The 16,636-nt window shown below is 37.2% G+C and overlaps 1 non-coding gene across 1 annotated transcript; it reads left to right on the forward strand.

The window, feature by feature from the left end:
• The first annotated feature begins 5,718 nt into the window (after positions 1 to 5,718).
• On the forward strand, positions 5,719 to 5,825 carry LOC127088877 (small nucleolar RNA R71). The gene has a single exon (XR_007790688.1). It is a non-coding gene; the product is annotated as a small nucleolar RNA R71 (small nucleolar RNA).
• Positions 5,826 to 16,636: the final 10,811 nt, after the last annotated feature.

Here is a 16,636-nt window from a genome sequence, read left to right on the forward strand (position 1 = left end):
AAGGGCTTAAGTCAAGCATAGGCTGACGTAATCCGATAGCATTACCAATCATGGTTATCAATCCGCCTATTTGAATTGGTGCTCGTTCATCTTGGATAAGGTGGTCAAAATTTGCCAACATAAAAGTGGCACCGTTTACTGGACGGTTCTGGGAAGCACAAAATATGATGAAGAGTTCATCACGTGAAACTGAGGTACTGTTTGACTTCTTCCCGAAAAGGGTGTGGGCCAGGATCTTATGGAAATAACGAAAGGTCGGGTTATGTATGTTTCCAGAAAGAAACTCATGTTCCTCGGGATCGTCATTTTCAGTCAAGCTTCCCCAAAAATGTTCAAGTTCTCTATATTCAAAAAGGTCTTCTTGGCTCACTGTGAATGTATCAAAAGAGGTAGGGAAACCTAAAAGGGTGGTAAAATCTTGAATGTTAAATTGATACTCCATGTTGAACATTCTGAACTGAATAAAACCTCTGCTTATTCCTTTTCCATGGCTGGGTAGATAGATCAGAGAACTAAGGAATTCTAGAGTCAGTCTCCGGTAAGTGACGAATTGTCTACGGATAGGAGTGGTTTCCCACCCTATTTGACTAAGCAAATACAAGACACTCTCTCTTAGTCCAAGGGCAGTCATTGCCCAATCATCAGCATACAAACTAGGTAGCATCTCTCTTTCTGCTAGTTCCTCAAACCTTTGTTTCTGAGCTTTCCCTCTGAATTTGATACCCATACGATCAATTTGTCCCATCAGGTTAGTGTTAGCTAGAGAAAGGAAAAACAAGAGTTTTAGTCAGGATTTGGCCAAATGCCGAAAGAATAGAAGAAGAAAAATTAAAATAGATTAAGAATGAATACTAAATAAAATTTTAAAAGAATAATTAAGTAAGAAATGAAAATATAAATATTTGTGGGTTGTCTCCCACTAAGCGCTTTGTTTAATGTCGCAAGCTCAACAAAAACTATCAAATATAATCTATAAATTCTGGAGGCACTACGTCTAAATGCAGGACTTGTGAGTCTTCAATGTTCTCTGTGTGATGATAATGTTTTAGACGCTGCCCGTTTACGATAAACGGTTCAATGGATTTTCCTTTAATTTCCACCGCTCCACTGGGGAAAACATTGGTAATTTGAAATGGACCTGACCATCTAGATCGTAGTTTTCCCGGGAATAACTTTAGCCTAGAGTTAAATAACAGGACTGTATCGCCTTGTTTGAAGATTTTTCTTGATATGCGCTTGTCGTGCCATTGTTTTGTTCTTTCTTTGTAGATTCTGGCATTTTCGTAAGCGTCTCGTCTGAGTTCCTCTAGTTCGTTTATATCAAGGATTCGCTTTTCACCGACGGCCTTATAGTTTAAATTTAGATTTTTAATAGCCCAGTAGGCCTTATGTTCCAATTCTACCGGGAGGTGACAGGATTTTCCATAAATAAGCTTAAATGGGGTTGTCCCTATGGGAGTTTTGTAAGCGGTTCGATATGCCCATAAAGCTTCTGGTAATTTCAATGACCAGTCTTTCCTTGAGGTGACGGCTGTTTTTTCCAATATTTGTTTGATTTCTCTGTTAGACACTTCCACTTGCCCACTGGTTTGAGGGTGGTAAGGTGTCGCTACTCTATGTCTCACACCATACTTAAACAGTAGTTTTTCGAGTATCTTAGATATGAAATGCGATCCACCATCACTGACTACTATTCTCGGGACACCAAATCTTGGAAATATTATATTCTTAAAGAGTCTAGTTACTACTCGTGTGTCGTTTGTTGGAGAAGCTATAGCTTCAATCCATTTTGATACGTAGTCAACCGCTACGAGTATGTACTTGTTACCGAAAGAAGACGGAAAAGGTCCCATGAAGTCTATTCCCCACACGTCGAAAATCTCTACTTCCAAAATGCCTTTCTGTGGCATCTCGTCACGTCTAGATATGTTTCCTGTGCGTTGACATCTATCACATTTCTCGATAGCCGCATGCACATCCTTCCATATATTCGGCCAATAAAAACCGGCTTGTAGGATTTTGGAGCAGGTTTTGGATGTACTTGCATGTCCACCATAAGGAGCGGAGTGACAGTGTTGGATTATATTTTCTACCTCTTCTTCGGGTATACACCGACGGAAAATACCACCGGGGCCTCTTTTGAAAAGTAAAGGGTCATCCCAATAATAGTGTTTTATGTCATAGAAGAATCGTTTCTTTTGCTGGTAGGATAAAGTAGGTGGAACTATTCCGGCAGCTAAATAATTGACGAGATCAGCGTACCATGGTGTAACACATATAGCTAAGGTGGTTTCTACCTGTTTATCAGCTTTATTTTCTTCCAAAGTAGCTATAAGTTTATCGTACGAGAAATCATCGTTAATCGATGTTCTTTCCGGTTCCAGGTTTTCGAGTCTAGAGAGGTGATCTGCTACTATGTTTTCAGTTCCTTTCTTGTCTTTGATTTCCAAATCGAACTCTTGTAGCAACAAGATCCACCTTAGGAGTCTAGGTTTAGCATCCTTTTTTGTTAAGAGGTACTTGATAGCAGTGTGGTCGGTGTAAATGATTATTTTGGCTCCGACCAAGTAAGAACGAAATTTATCTAGCGCAAATACTACTGCTAAAAGTTCTTTCTCGGTTGTGGCGTAATTCATTTGTGCTTCATCTAGAGTTCTACTTGCGTAATATATGACGTGAAGCTTTTTATCCTTTCGTTGTCCTAAAACAGCACCCACAGCGTAATCACTGGCATCACACATTATTTTGAATGGTTCGTTCCAATCTGGTGTCTGCATTATGGGCGCGGAGATCAATGCTTGTTTAAGCGTTTGAAATGCTTCTAAACATTTATTGTCGAATATGAATTCAGCATCCTTCATCAATAGTTCGGTCAAAGGTTTAGTTATTTTAGAGAAGTCTTTAATGAATCGTCGGTAAAAACCGGCATGTCCTAAGAAGCTTCGTACTTCTCTCACAGTTTTCGGAGGTTGAAGGTTTTCGATTACCTCTATTTTGGCTTTGTCTACTTCAATTCCTCTATTTGAGATGATATGTCCTAGAACAATTCCTTCTTGTACCATAAAGTGACATTTTTCCCAATTAAGTACTAGGTTTACTTTTACACATCGTTCTAGAACTTTTTCTAGGTTTTCATGGCATTCTTCAAAGCTTTGTCCGCATACGGAAAAATCGTCCATAAATACCTCCATGATGTTTTTGAGAAAATCGGCGAATATTGCCATCATGCACCTTTGGAAGGTTGCGGGAGCATTGCATAAGCCAAACGGCATTCGTCTATAAGCGAAAGTGCCAAAAGGACACGTGAATGTTGTCTTTTCTTGGTCATCAGGATGAATTGGTATCTGAAAGAAGCCTGAATAACCGTCTAGATAGCAGAAATGAGAATGTTTTGCTAATCGTTCTAACATCTGGTCAATGAATGGTAAAGGGAAATGACCTTTTCGGGTTGCTTTGTTTAGTTTCCTATAGTCAATGCACATTCTCCATCCCGATTCGATTCGTTTGGTTATAGTTTCTCCTTTTTCATTTTCAATAACTGTTATACCTCCTTTCTTTGGTACTACGTGTACCGGACTAACCCATTTGCTATCAGATATAGGATATATGATACCTGCCTCTAATAACTTGGTTATTTCCTTCTTCACTACCTCACTCAGGGTCGGGTTTAGTCTCCTCTGGTGTTCCCTAGAAGTTTTACAGTCTTCTTCTAGCATGATGCGGTGCATACAAATAGAAGGACTTATTCCTTTAAGGTCGGTGATGTTGTATCCTAGTGTGGTTGGATATTTTCTTAAGATATGCAGGAGTTTTTCGGTTTCGAGTTTTCCTAGGTCTGCATTAACTATCACTGGTCGTTCAAGTTCTAAGTCTAGGAATTCATATCTCAGATTTTTGGGAAGTGTTTTCAGGTCTAGGGTTGGTTTCTTAAGGCATTGCGTAGGATCCGGTGTTAATGCTAAACATTGGTTGAGTTTGTCTTCTACAAGATAGTCAGATGATTTGTCATTTTCTAACTCTGTTTCTTTTATGCATTCATCGATGATATCCATGAAGTAACATGTGTCATCTATTGCAGGTGCTTTCAAAAATTGGGAAAGAATGAACTCAATTTTCTCTTCTCCTACTTCGAAAGTGAGTCGTCCTTGTTTTACGTCTATGATCGCACCGGCAGTTGCTAAGAATGGTCTTCCCAATATAATGGGTGTAACTTCATCTTCTCTTATGTCCATAATTATAAAATCGGTTGGAATGTAGAATTGACCTATGCGCACGGGAACGTTTTCAAGAACTCCTACAGGATATCTAACAGAACGATCCGCTAGTTGCACAGACATTTTAGTTGGTCTTAATTCTCCCATTTCTAGTTTCTTGCATATGGATAAAGGCATAACACTAATACCGGCTCCTAAATCGCATAAGGCCTTGTCTATGACAAATTTTCCTATGTGACAGGGTATAGAGAAACTACCTGGATCTTTAATTTTAGGAGGCATATTCTGGATTATAGCGCTACATTCAGCAGTGAGTGTAACGGTTTCGCTTTCTTCAAGTTTCCTTTTATTAGAAAGAATTTCTTTTAAGAACTTAGCATATGAGGGCATCTGCGTAATAGCTTTTGTAAAAGGAATTGTGACGTTTAATTGTTTCAGTAGGTCAACAATTTTTTTAAATTGGCCCGCATCTTTGGTTTTAATAAGCCTTTGAGGGTAAGGGATAGGTGGTTTATAAGGCGGTGGAGGTACATAAGGTTCTTTCTTTTCTACGGTTTCCTTATTACTCTCTTCCTTTTCCTTAGGTTTATTTTCTTCCTCAGTTGACCTTTTAGAGTTTTGGTTTTCTATCCTTGGATCAGACGGCCCTTCCACTTCCGTTCCACTTCTTAGTATGATTGCATGAGCGTGGCTTCTCGGGTTAGGTTGGGGCTGTCCAGGAAATGTACCAGTTGGGGCTGCAGTAGGCGCTTGTTGTTGAGCTACTTGTGATATTTGTGTTTCCAGAATTTTGTTATGGGTAGCCAAGGCATCTACTTTACTTGCTAGTTGTTTAATTTGTTCGCCAGTGTGTACATTCTGGTTTAAGAAATCTTTATTGGTTTGCTGTTGAGAAGCTATGAAGTTCTCCATCATGATTTCCAAGTTGGATTTCCTAGGAACTTTATTGTTAGGTGTAGATGGGATCGGCTTTTGATATCCAGGAGGTATAGCTGGGGCTTGATTTGGAGCTTGTCCAGGTGCGTATAAGGCATTATTACTCTTATATGAAAAATTAGGATGATTCTTCCAGTTGGAGTTATAGGTATGCGAGTAGGGATTTCCTTGAGCATAATTCACTTGCTCTGCTTGGATTCCTGTTAGGAGTTGACAATCTGCAGGAGTGTGACCTTGGATTCCATAAACTTCACAATTCTGAGTTATGGCAACCACGGTGACTGGAGGTGATACATTTAAACTTTCAATTTTCTGGGCCAAAGCTTCCACTTTTGCATTAACATGATCAAGGTTACTTATCTCGTACATGCCACTTTTCGTTTGAGGTTTCTCTAGCGTTGTTCTTTCGCTTCCCCACTGATAGTGGTTTTGGGCCATGCTTTCGATAAGTTGATAAGCATCAGCGTAAGGTTTATTCATAAGTGCGCCACCTGCGGCGGCGTCTATTGTTAACCTCGTGTTGTACAAGAGACCATTATAGAAGGTATGAATCACTAACCAGTCTTCTAAACCATGGTGTGGACAAAGTCTCATCATGTCTTTGTACCTTTCCCATGCTTCGAAAAGAGACTCGTTATCTTTTTGTTTAAACCCATTTATCTGGGCTCTTAACATAGCTGTTTTGCTCGGCGGAAAATATCGGGCAAGAAAGACTTTCTTCAACTCGTTCCATGTGGTGACTGAGTTGGAAGGAAGAGACTGAAGCCATCTTCTAGCGCTATCTCTTAACGAGAAAGGAAAGAGACGAAGTCGAATTGCCTCTGAAGTGACACCATTAGCTTTAACAGTATCAGCGTATTGGACAAATACGGATAAATGAAGGTTTGGATCCTCGGTAGGATTTCCAGAGAATTGGTTCTGTTGCACTGCTTGCAACAGTGAAGGTTTAAGTTCGAAGTTGTTTGCTTCGATTGCGGGTGGAGCAATACTCGAATGCGGCTCATCTTGCGATGGAGCGGCGTAATCTCGAAGAGCACGAGCTGGTTCTTCCATCTCGGGTATCGGCGAAGGAAGAAGATTTTTGAGATCAGGAATTTCGATTGGAGGGAGATTGTTTGCAGCACGATATTCCCGTATTCGTCGTAAGACTCGGAGATATAGTTCGATGTCGTTGATTCGTAAGTAGAACGGCTCGCCTTGTGAGCGAGTGTGTGGCATACAAATCAACGAAAGAAATAAAAATAAAAATAAGCCTTAGTCTCAACAGCGTAACAAAAGAGTTATGATATCGACTAAATAAAATTCCCCGGCAACGGCGCCAAAAACTTGATCGCAACTTTATGAGTCGAATTTGGGGTACAAACTGCAAGTGCACAGTTCTATCGCGTAGTTTTAAAAGATATCGATCCCACAGGGACTTATGAATCGATATACCGTTTTCTAAGGGTACTTCGTAAAGCTAAGGCGGATGATACTTTGATTGTTCGAGGGAAAAGTTAAAACTAAAATAAGATCTAGATTAAATATCAATTAAGCGGATATCGGTATGTAGTTCGTCGTAATTAGGGAATCAAATCTTCGTTGATTTCTTGGTTTTTTAAAATAAATCTTTTCAGTAAATACTATTGATTAAAAGTCTTTTCTCAAACTCTCGCTCTGTTGAATAGACCATGACTTTATATTAACACAGCTGTCACTTATTGGTTAAGTCCAAAATCACTTTTTGAAAACAACAGAATCTATAGAAACTCTTTTTAAGAAAACACTAATCGTTTAAACACCCTCGTCTCAAACTCTCGCTCTGTTGACTTAGATTATATAATTAAATTCAAATGCTTAACTCTCGTCCTCACATTTAACTTTTAAAAATACTTTTTGAAAAAGATTAGAATTTAATTAACTCTAAAAATTGCTTTCGCCCTGATTTAGAATTAATGCTCAATTTACTATGTCCAGTTAAAAACTCAAACTCTCGTTCTATTGAATTTAACTTCTTTATGTCTTTTACTCTCGTACAAAAACTTTGTTACTAAACCTGTAAATTGAGACCATAAAAAGAGTGACTTTATTTTTAAACGTAATTTAACCAACTTAGTTTTGATTCCTTTATTCCGCTTACTTTACATACCGATACTTAAATAATTTAGCCGGACATGTTAAACAGACCTAAACAATGCTTAAATAAATCCATCTCAGGCAAATAATATAAGTAAACAATAAAGCAGGGCATATATAAATTCAAACAATAATTAAAGAACCTGAGTAATTAATAGCAGTCTTGAACACTCCACCACAGACCGGTTGGATTTGTTCTTGAATTCTTCAATCGGACAGGAAAATAAAAAGTGAAGGAATAAAAATCTAGGATCTAACGTAAGGTTAGATCTAGTAAAAGGTACACAATGATTAATTAAGTGCTTAAAGATTAACTGGAAAAGAAAATAAAAAAAATTGCAAATAAAGCAAAAACTGTAAAAAGGTAATGGTATGCTTGCACGGCTGGAAGAGAAAAATTGAACGAAGCAGAGAGACGGCCGAGAGAGAGCTGCAGGGTTTGCCAAAAGCCACTATTTATATTGCTCACTTTTTGTAACGGTTTCCAAAGGCTTTCCGTGTAAAAATCCTCACGTTCCAATAGTCAAGCGTAACAATAGGCTTCAACGTGCCTCTGTTGCACTTATGAAGCCAAAAATATAGGAGAATGGTGTGACGTCCGTCACACCATGTGTTACGCTCGTAACACAAGTAGGCAGGGTGTGACGCTCGTCACACCTTGTGTGGCGCTCGTCACAGGCGTAGCGCCTGTGCTTTTGGGTTGGGCTTTGGCTTGGTGGAATTTGCTTCTTTTCATTTCTTTTTGCACCTCCTTTTCTTCCTTTTTCACTTGTGCTTCAAATAAACTACCTGAGATAAATAGAAAGTAAAATACCAAGTAGTATCGAATAAAATGAAATAAATTGAAGTGAATAATAATATAATTTAATTAAATCGAGTCCTAGAATGTGATATTATTTCATGTTATCACACGTGATACCTTGCATCATATGATGCGGCTTTAATGATCATATCGTACGTGCGATGCTGCATGTGATTGTTTTCGAAGTTGTATCCTTTTTTGCTCATTTTTCCCTCAAATTTTCACTAAGTCCATAATTTTCATACTTAGCTATTTTTCCCTCATTCTTTGGTCATTCTTCTACATTTTGGCTCAACTTTCACTTGTTTTACTCTGATTCTTCGACTAAATATATGCAATGACAGACTATCATCAATGACGTACTCATATTTGGATCAAACCTTCCTGTCGTTAATGATGTGAAATCATTGTTGTGCAACAACTTTGATATGAAAGACCTCGGAGAAGGCATTGTGATTCTTGGTATTAGTATCACTGGATTCGAAGAAAGAATTTCTTTGGATCAGTCTCATTATGTCGAGAATATCTTAAATAATATAACTACTTTGATTATAAACTTGATTTCAAACTATATGAACCTAGTGTTAAGAGCAATATTGATAGTGTTAGATAAATTGAGTATCAGAGCATCATTGAAAATCCCAGGTATGCCACTGATTGTATTAGACACGACACTGCATATGTCGTAGGATTGTTGTAGAGGTTTACAAGTAAACCGAGCAATGAGCATTGGAAAGCCATTGAGATAGTCATGTGATGCCTTAAGAGGACCCTGAATCTCGGTTTACATTTTTCATAGATTTGATGTTGTACTTGAAGGATACACTTATGCAAATTGGAACACATTATAAGATGATCCCAAACTAACTAGTGACTATATATTTAATATGGTTGAAGGAGTAGTACCTTTGAAATCAAATAAACAAATTATTTTGTCTTAGTCCATAATGGAGTCTGAAATGATAGCATTACCAACTGCTAGTGAAGAAGCAAGTTGGTTAAGATGATTTCAAATTGAGATCCCTTTTGTGGAAAATAACCTATTTCGGTTGTGTTGATCCATTATGATAGTACCACGGTTATTGCAAATATTGAGAACCATTAGTATAATGGTAAGTGACGTCAAATCATAAGGAAGGACAACACTGTTAGAGATTATATCTCTAAAATAGTTGTAGGATCCTTTTAGATGAGACTAGTGCCTAAAGTGAGTTTCTCATTATGGTAAACCAACCTAAATGATTGGAGATCCCAAGAAATAGTTTCAGTGGGTAATAATAATTTGTGAGCAATATGAGATGATCATGAGAGTATAAATAAGTAAAGCATGAATTCTGGAGCAATAAGAGGATGAGATAATATAAGCTCTTAATGCGATCTATAGTCTATATAAGGGAGTACCTAGGCTAATGAGTACTTTTGATATATTTGTCTATGTTATTGTGGAACTTAAGTTGGTACCTATGAAATTTTGAGGTAGAATTCCTAGAGTCTTCACTAAACTGAAATACACGTGCAAGATCATTAAAGCACGGGCTATTAGAATAAACCTTAAAAATAAGTTGTGTGCGGTTTTGATTTCTGATATAGAGTTCAAGACAATTGTGTCACTCTTGTTGAATTAGAATCCTACTTACTATGCAAAGGTTCAAGTCGTAGACACTATGTTTATGCACAATCTTATAAATGTTTGACGTTACTTCTGAAACACTTTTTTTTAAAATTCAATTGGTGGATTGTTGGAACATTATGTCAATATTCCAATATAGGGAGATGAATTTGAAGAAAAAAATCCTTAAGTCTCACATTGCTTAGATAACATTCCTTGTCTAGCTTACTTCACTATATAAGGAAAGCACTTGTTTCATTCCAAAATACACCAAAAGCTTATAGAGTTTTTTCTTCCTCACTTCCATAACTCTGCGTCATTCGAATTGTTGAAGCGTCAACTTCTCCCCCTTTCTCTCTACTCGTTGAATTTTTCGAGTATTTTCTTGAATTCTCTTTAGATAATTATTTTAATTTTCCCTCGTTTGAGTTGAGAAATTATAAGTATTAATTTTTTAGATTCTCTTTTGAGAAATATTTGAATTTCTCATTGAGAAATTATTTTGAGTGGTCAAATGACCATTATTAAATTCTCTTTAGAGAATTAGTTGAATTTCTCATTGTTTGAGAAACTATTATGATTGGTCTATATACCAGATACTATGAGTGATTTTTATACCATATTTGAATGATCTTTGTACCATCAAAAGGTGTATTTCTAGACCAATAATAAATTGTGCAAGTAGTAATAGTACAATATAAAAAATTTATTATGATAATATAGTTATAATCCATGGTCTATTACATCTGTGTATTTCTTTTTTTTAAAAGATAAATTTTACTATCAATAAGGTGAATACAAAAGTATATATCTATATTTTGATACATGAGAGTGTCTCAGTGAAGAATGAATGAAATGCATATAAGATTAATATAAAAATACATCTTCAGACTAATGTCTAACATAAAGAGAAGTCTTACTTATTTATGTGTGAATTTTATTAGAAGTAATTCATATTTAGTTGTACTATTTTCTTAGCCCCTAAGTTTGTTAGAGGGTATTTTAGTATTTTTATCCTATTCTAGTAACCCTAGTTTTAGCTTATAAATAGGGTGACAATCATTGTAACTTTTATCATGTTTTGTAGCCGTCATTCTTAATAGAATATTTCCATTCATTCTACCTTTGCACCAACAATTGGTATCTAGAGCTCCGGTTCGGATTCATTGGGAAACACGGGAAACACGAGTGAACGTGAGGTCTTGTGTGTTTGATTTTGGTTCTTAGATTCGTGTTGAATCTTGAACAAAATCTGATCAGAATTTTAATTCTGTGGGTTGGGAAACACTGTGTGAGAAATCTGAGTGTACTGTGCAAGGTAGAAAGATGAACGGAAACGGCAACATGAACACCAAACTTCCAGTATTTGACGGTAAAAACTGGAATCGTTGGATGATCCAAATGCGTGTACTGTTCGGTGCTCAAGATGTTCTAGATCTTGTCACTGATGGTTATGTTCTGGTAGCAGCAGATGCGACGGATGAACAGAAAAACGCGCAGAAGGAAGTAAGGAAGAAGGATCAGAAAGCATTGTTCTTCATTCATCAATGTGTTGATGTAAATGTGTTTGAGAAGATTGCAGATTCAACGACAGCAAAGGCTGCGTGGGACACACTGGTTAGATGTTATGGTGGTGACGCATCAGTGAAGAAGGTGAAGCTTCAGTCCTTGAGAAAGCAATATGAGAATCTCAACATGAAGAATAATGAGAAAGTTTCTGAATACATCTCCAGAGTGATTCTGATCACTAATGAGATGAAAGCGTGTGGAGAAACTCTTTCTGAAGAAACAATCATGGAGAAGATATTGAGATCCCTTACCTCTCAATTTGATTACATTGTGGTAGCAATAGAACATTCCAAAGATCTGAGCACCATGAGAATTGAAGAGCTGCAGAGCAGTCTAGAAGCGCAAGAGTTGCGCTTGACTGAAAGAACTTCTGAAAGGGAAGTAGAGCAGCAGGCTCTGAAAGCAACTTCTGATAGGAGGTATCAGAAGCAGTCAGAAGCCAGGAGAAGATCTGATGGTGGTCAGAAGTCAGAAAGCTCAACCTCTGATAGACAAAAGAATGCTCAGAAGGGAAAAGAGAAGTATGACAACAAGAAGATCCAATGTTACTGTTGTAAGAAGTTTGGTCACTTTGCTAGAGACTGTTGGTCAAACAAGGAGAGAAAATCAGAAGAAGCAAATATAGCCAGAAGTTCTGATGACGAATCTGTGCTATTTATGGCCTCTGAATCTGATGATATGGATCTGATAGACTGGTGGTATATGGACACTGGCTGTTCAAATCATCTTACTGGAAACAAGAAATGGTTGGTTGACTTTGACTCTGAAAAGAGGACAAAGATCAGATGTGCTGATGACAAATATCTTAATGCAGAAGGTATGGGAAACGTCAGAGTGATTCTGAACAATGGGAAAACAGCATTGATTCAGAACGTGTGGTATGTACCTGGCATCAGAAGCAATCTGATGAGTGTGGGACAATTAATTGAGAAAGGTTTTTCAGTTACCATGAAGGACAATCTTCTGAAGCTGTATGACTGCAATCAGAAGTTGATTATGGAGTCAGAACAGGGAAGGAATAGAACATTCAAGGTGAATGTCAGAACTGCAGACTCAGAATGTCTTAGGGCAACAAGTGCTGAGAAGGAGAGTGAGTTGTGGCACAGAAGATTTGGTCATTTGAATTTCAGAAGCTTAAAACATCTGAATTCAAAGAAGTTGGTACATGGAATTCCTGCAATTAAGAAGCCTGAAAAGTCATGCAAAGTTTGCATGGAAGGAAAACAACCATGATTGCCATTTGCGTCAGAAACTGCTCCAAGAGCAAAACATGCCTTAGGAGTTGTACATTCTGATGTGTGTGGTCCATTTCCAGTAGCATCGATGGGAGGGAATAAATACTTTGTGTTATTTGTTGATGAATTCACAAGAATGACATGGGTATCCCTTATTAAGTTTAAACACGAGGTGTTTGATGAATTCAAGAAGTTCAGAATGAAGGCTGAGAATCAGAGTGGTCAGAAGTTGAAGATTCTTAGAACTGACGGTGGAGGTGAGTATAACTCCAAAGAGTTCCAGAAGTTCTGTGAGGAGAATGGAATTGAGCATGAGGTTACTGCTCCTTATACCCCTCAACACAATGGTCTTGCTGAAAGAAGAAACCGCACTTTGCTTGATATGGTGAGAAGCATGCTAAAGGAGAAGAAGCTTCCTCAGAAGCTCTGGGGAGAAGTTGTTGCCACTGCAACGTATGTACTCAACCGATGTCCTACGAAGAAGTTGAAGGAAATAGTTCCAATACAGAAGTGGACTGGAGATAAGCAAAGTGTTAGTCATCTGAAGGTATTTGGTTATGTTTGCTATAAACATGTTCGAGAAGCCAGAAGACAGAAGCTGGATGATAGAAGCAAAGTGATGATTCTGATAGGGTACCACAGTACAGGTGCATACGAGCTCTATTGTCCAGAAACCAACAAAATTGAATTTAGCAGAGATGTGATTGTGAAGGAATCAGAATTTTGGAATTGGGATAAGTCTCAATCTGATTCTGATGTTAGAACTTCTGAAGAAAGGTCAGAGTTAAGAATTTCTGAAGTTGGAGTAAACTCTGACGTTGATTTTGATTCTGATAGTGATTCTGACTCTGGAGAAGACTCAGAAGATGAAGGTGACTCTGATGATCCAGACTCTGATGACCCGGACTCTGATGGTAATCCAGATTCTGGTGGCAATTCAGACTCTGGAAATATGCCAGCCCCAAAAGATGGTCAAAGCTCTGGAGGAAGTCAACCATCTGAAGCTAGAAACTCTGAAGCTCAAGACTCTGAACAAGTTCAGAGACCACAAAGAATCAGAAACATCCCCAGAAGATATGCAGAATTTGACATGCTGCAAGACACTGAAGTAGACTCTGAAGGAGAAGTTATTCAGTGTGCCATGTTAGTAGACTCTGAACCCATGAGTACAGAAGAGGCTCTTAAGCAGAAGCTCTGGCTGAAGGCCATGAAAGAAGAACTTGATGCTATAGAGAGAAACAAGACTTGGAAGCTGACAGAACTTCCAAAAGACAAGAAAGCCATCAGCGTCAGATGGGTTTTCAAGCAGAAGTTAAAGCCAGATGGTTCAATTGGCAAACATAAAGCAAGGTTGGTAGCCAGAGGATTTCTACAGAAACCTGGGCTGGATTACTCTGAAGTGTTTGCACATGTAGCAAGACATGAAACAATCAGAATGGTGATTGCAATAGCTGCTAACAGGAATTGGCCTCTGATGCATTTAGATGTAAAATCTGCATTTCTGAACGGTCCATTAGAAGAAGAAGTTTACGTGTCACAACCTCCTGGATTTGTGAAAAAGAATCAGGAAGGGATGGTGTACAGATTATACAAAGCTCTATATGGATTGAAACAAGCGCCCAGAGCTTGGAATCAGAAGATTGATTCATTTTTCAAGAAGCAAGGCTTTCAGAAATGTGAGATGGAGTACGGTGTCTATGTTCAGCATACTTCTGAAGGAAATATGACTCTGGTATGTTTATATGTTGATGATATACTGCTGACTGGAAGTTCTGACCAGGAGATAGCCAAGTTCAAGAAAGTTCTGATGAATGAATTCAAAATGACTGATCTAGGCAAAATGACATACTTTCTAGGGATGGAGTTCAGATACTCTGAGAAAGGTATTATTTTGCATCAGCTCAAGTATGAATTAGAACTTCTGAAGAGATTTGAACTGAAGAATTGTAAGATTGCTGTCACACCTTCTGATACAAATCAGAAACTGGATTCTGACTCTGATGGAAAGGATGTGGACGCTACAACCTTCAAATAGTTGGTTGGTTCTCTGAGGTATTTGTGCAATACCAGACCTGATATTTGTTATTCAGTTGGGATGGTTAGTAGGTTCATGAGTAAACCTAAGTGGTCCCATTACCAAGCTGCTGTCAGGATTCTGAGGTATATCAAGGGAACTCTGAAGTATGGAGTATTATTTCCTTCTGGAAGAAAGGATGAGTCAGAACTTCTGAGTTATTCAGATTCTGATTGGTGTGGAGACAGAATTGACAGAAGAAGTACGTCTGGGTACTTATTCAAATTTCTGGGAGGTCCCATTTCTTGGTGTTCCAAGAAGCAACCTGTTGTGGCATTGTTAACTTGTGAAGCTGAATACATTGTAGGTGTTGTTACTGCATGTCAAGCTGTGTGGATTCTGAATCTATTGCAGGATCTGAAGATTAAAGTAAACAAACCTCTGAAGCTGATGATTGACAACAAGTCTGCAATCAATCTTGCCAGAAACCCAGTGTTGCATGGGAGAAGCAAGCACATTGAGACCAAGTATCATTTTCTGAGACATCAAGTTCAGAGGGGAGTGTTAGAAGTTGTACACTGCAGCACTCAGAAACAGTTGGCAGATGTTCTGACGAAAGCTATCAAGACTGATCAATTTCTCAGATTAAGGGATGGAATTGGTGTTACAAGTTTTGATGGAATATGAATTAAGGGATGGTATTAGAAGTAATTCATATTTAGTTGTACTATTTTCTTAGCCCCTAAGTTTGTTAGAGGGTATTTTAGTATTTTATCCTATTCTAGTAACCCTAGTTTTAGCTTATAAATAGGGTGACAATCATTGTAACTTTTATCATGTTTTGTAGCCGTCATTCTTAATAGAATATTTCCATTCATTCTACCTTTGCACCAACAAATTTGACGTAAACTAATACGTTCGAAAATACACTTTCAAATTCGCATGAGGATTTTAGGATTCCATATCTACCACTTAAGGTGGGAGAAGTAATTTCTAAAAAACCGTTTCAAAAAAATCAAAAAAATATATAGAGAGACCATTTTTCAAACCATGGTTGCACCACTTAAGACTCGTTTGACTTAGTTTTATAAAACTGTTTTTTAATTTTTTTAATTTTGAAAATAGTAAAACTTATTTAGTTGTCTAATTTTATAAATTTATTCTCTATTTAAGAGTTTTAAAAATTAAAAAACTAAAATAGATTTTAAAGATTTTGATTTTTAATTTTGAAAAATAAAAAAACTAAATTAAAAAGTTGTTCACTTTTTATTAATAACAAATTTGTAATATTAGCTAACTTTAAAACAATTTTTAAAATAAAATTACCAAATTAAATCTTTTTATTTTTTTCCTTCAAAACTATCTTTTTTATACGATGGTGATAATTATTTTTAACAAACAATTATAAATCAACATAAATGAAAATATGGTGATTTAGAAAATTTATAATTTTGAAATTTGTAACTCGTTATTTAATTTCAATTATAATTTATTTTTATAAAAAAAATAGTATTTTGACAAAAAAAATTTCTTGTAATAGCCAAATATTTTCTCAAGAGAAACAAACGTTGACAAAAGTCATAGATAAACATCAGCAGAACAAAGCATATTTGGCAAATTAATCCATCCTAGAACCATGAGCATATATTGATGGAAGGAGCCATCGGAGGAAGCCGGCGTTAGTTTCTCCTTTTGATCTATTTGTTGAGTACTCAGCTAGCATGTTCCATAGGTCTCCAACAATCCATCTCTGCGACAAAACCTAGCACGTAACCTGCTATGCCACGAAACAATGTCTAATGAGAAATCAACACCACATGAAAATACCATTTTTACTTTTAATCTGAATGCAAATTTGCAAATAGATTGTAATGATAGGGTGTGACACCTTATAGAACCATATCATGTAGTCCTCAATATAAGTTTAATGTATTGCATTGGCTCCCGACGCTACTCCTATGATACCAAGTGACTCTCGACATCAACTAGTATCGCATGTAGATCTCTGCGGTGGACGTCGGGAGGAGCGGATTCATGGGGAGGATGCGGAATAATCTGCAAGTACTCAACTGGTGCATCACTTGTTATAACAAGATTTGATTATGCATTTATACCTTGAGTTTTGATAATAACAATGTTGTA

Source organism: Lathyrus oleraceus, chromosome 5 (genome assembly GCF_024323335.1).
Source record: "Lathyrus oleraceus cultivar Zhongwan6 chromosome 5, CAAS_Psat_ZW6_1.0, whole genome shotgun sequence".
NCBI lineage: Eukaryota > Viridiplantae > Streptophyta > Magnoliopsida > Fabales > Fabaceae > Lathyrus > Lathyrus oleraceus.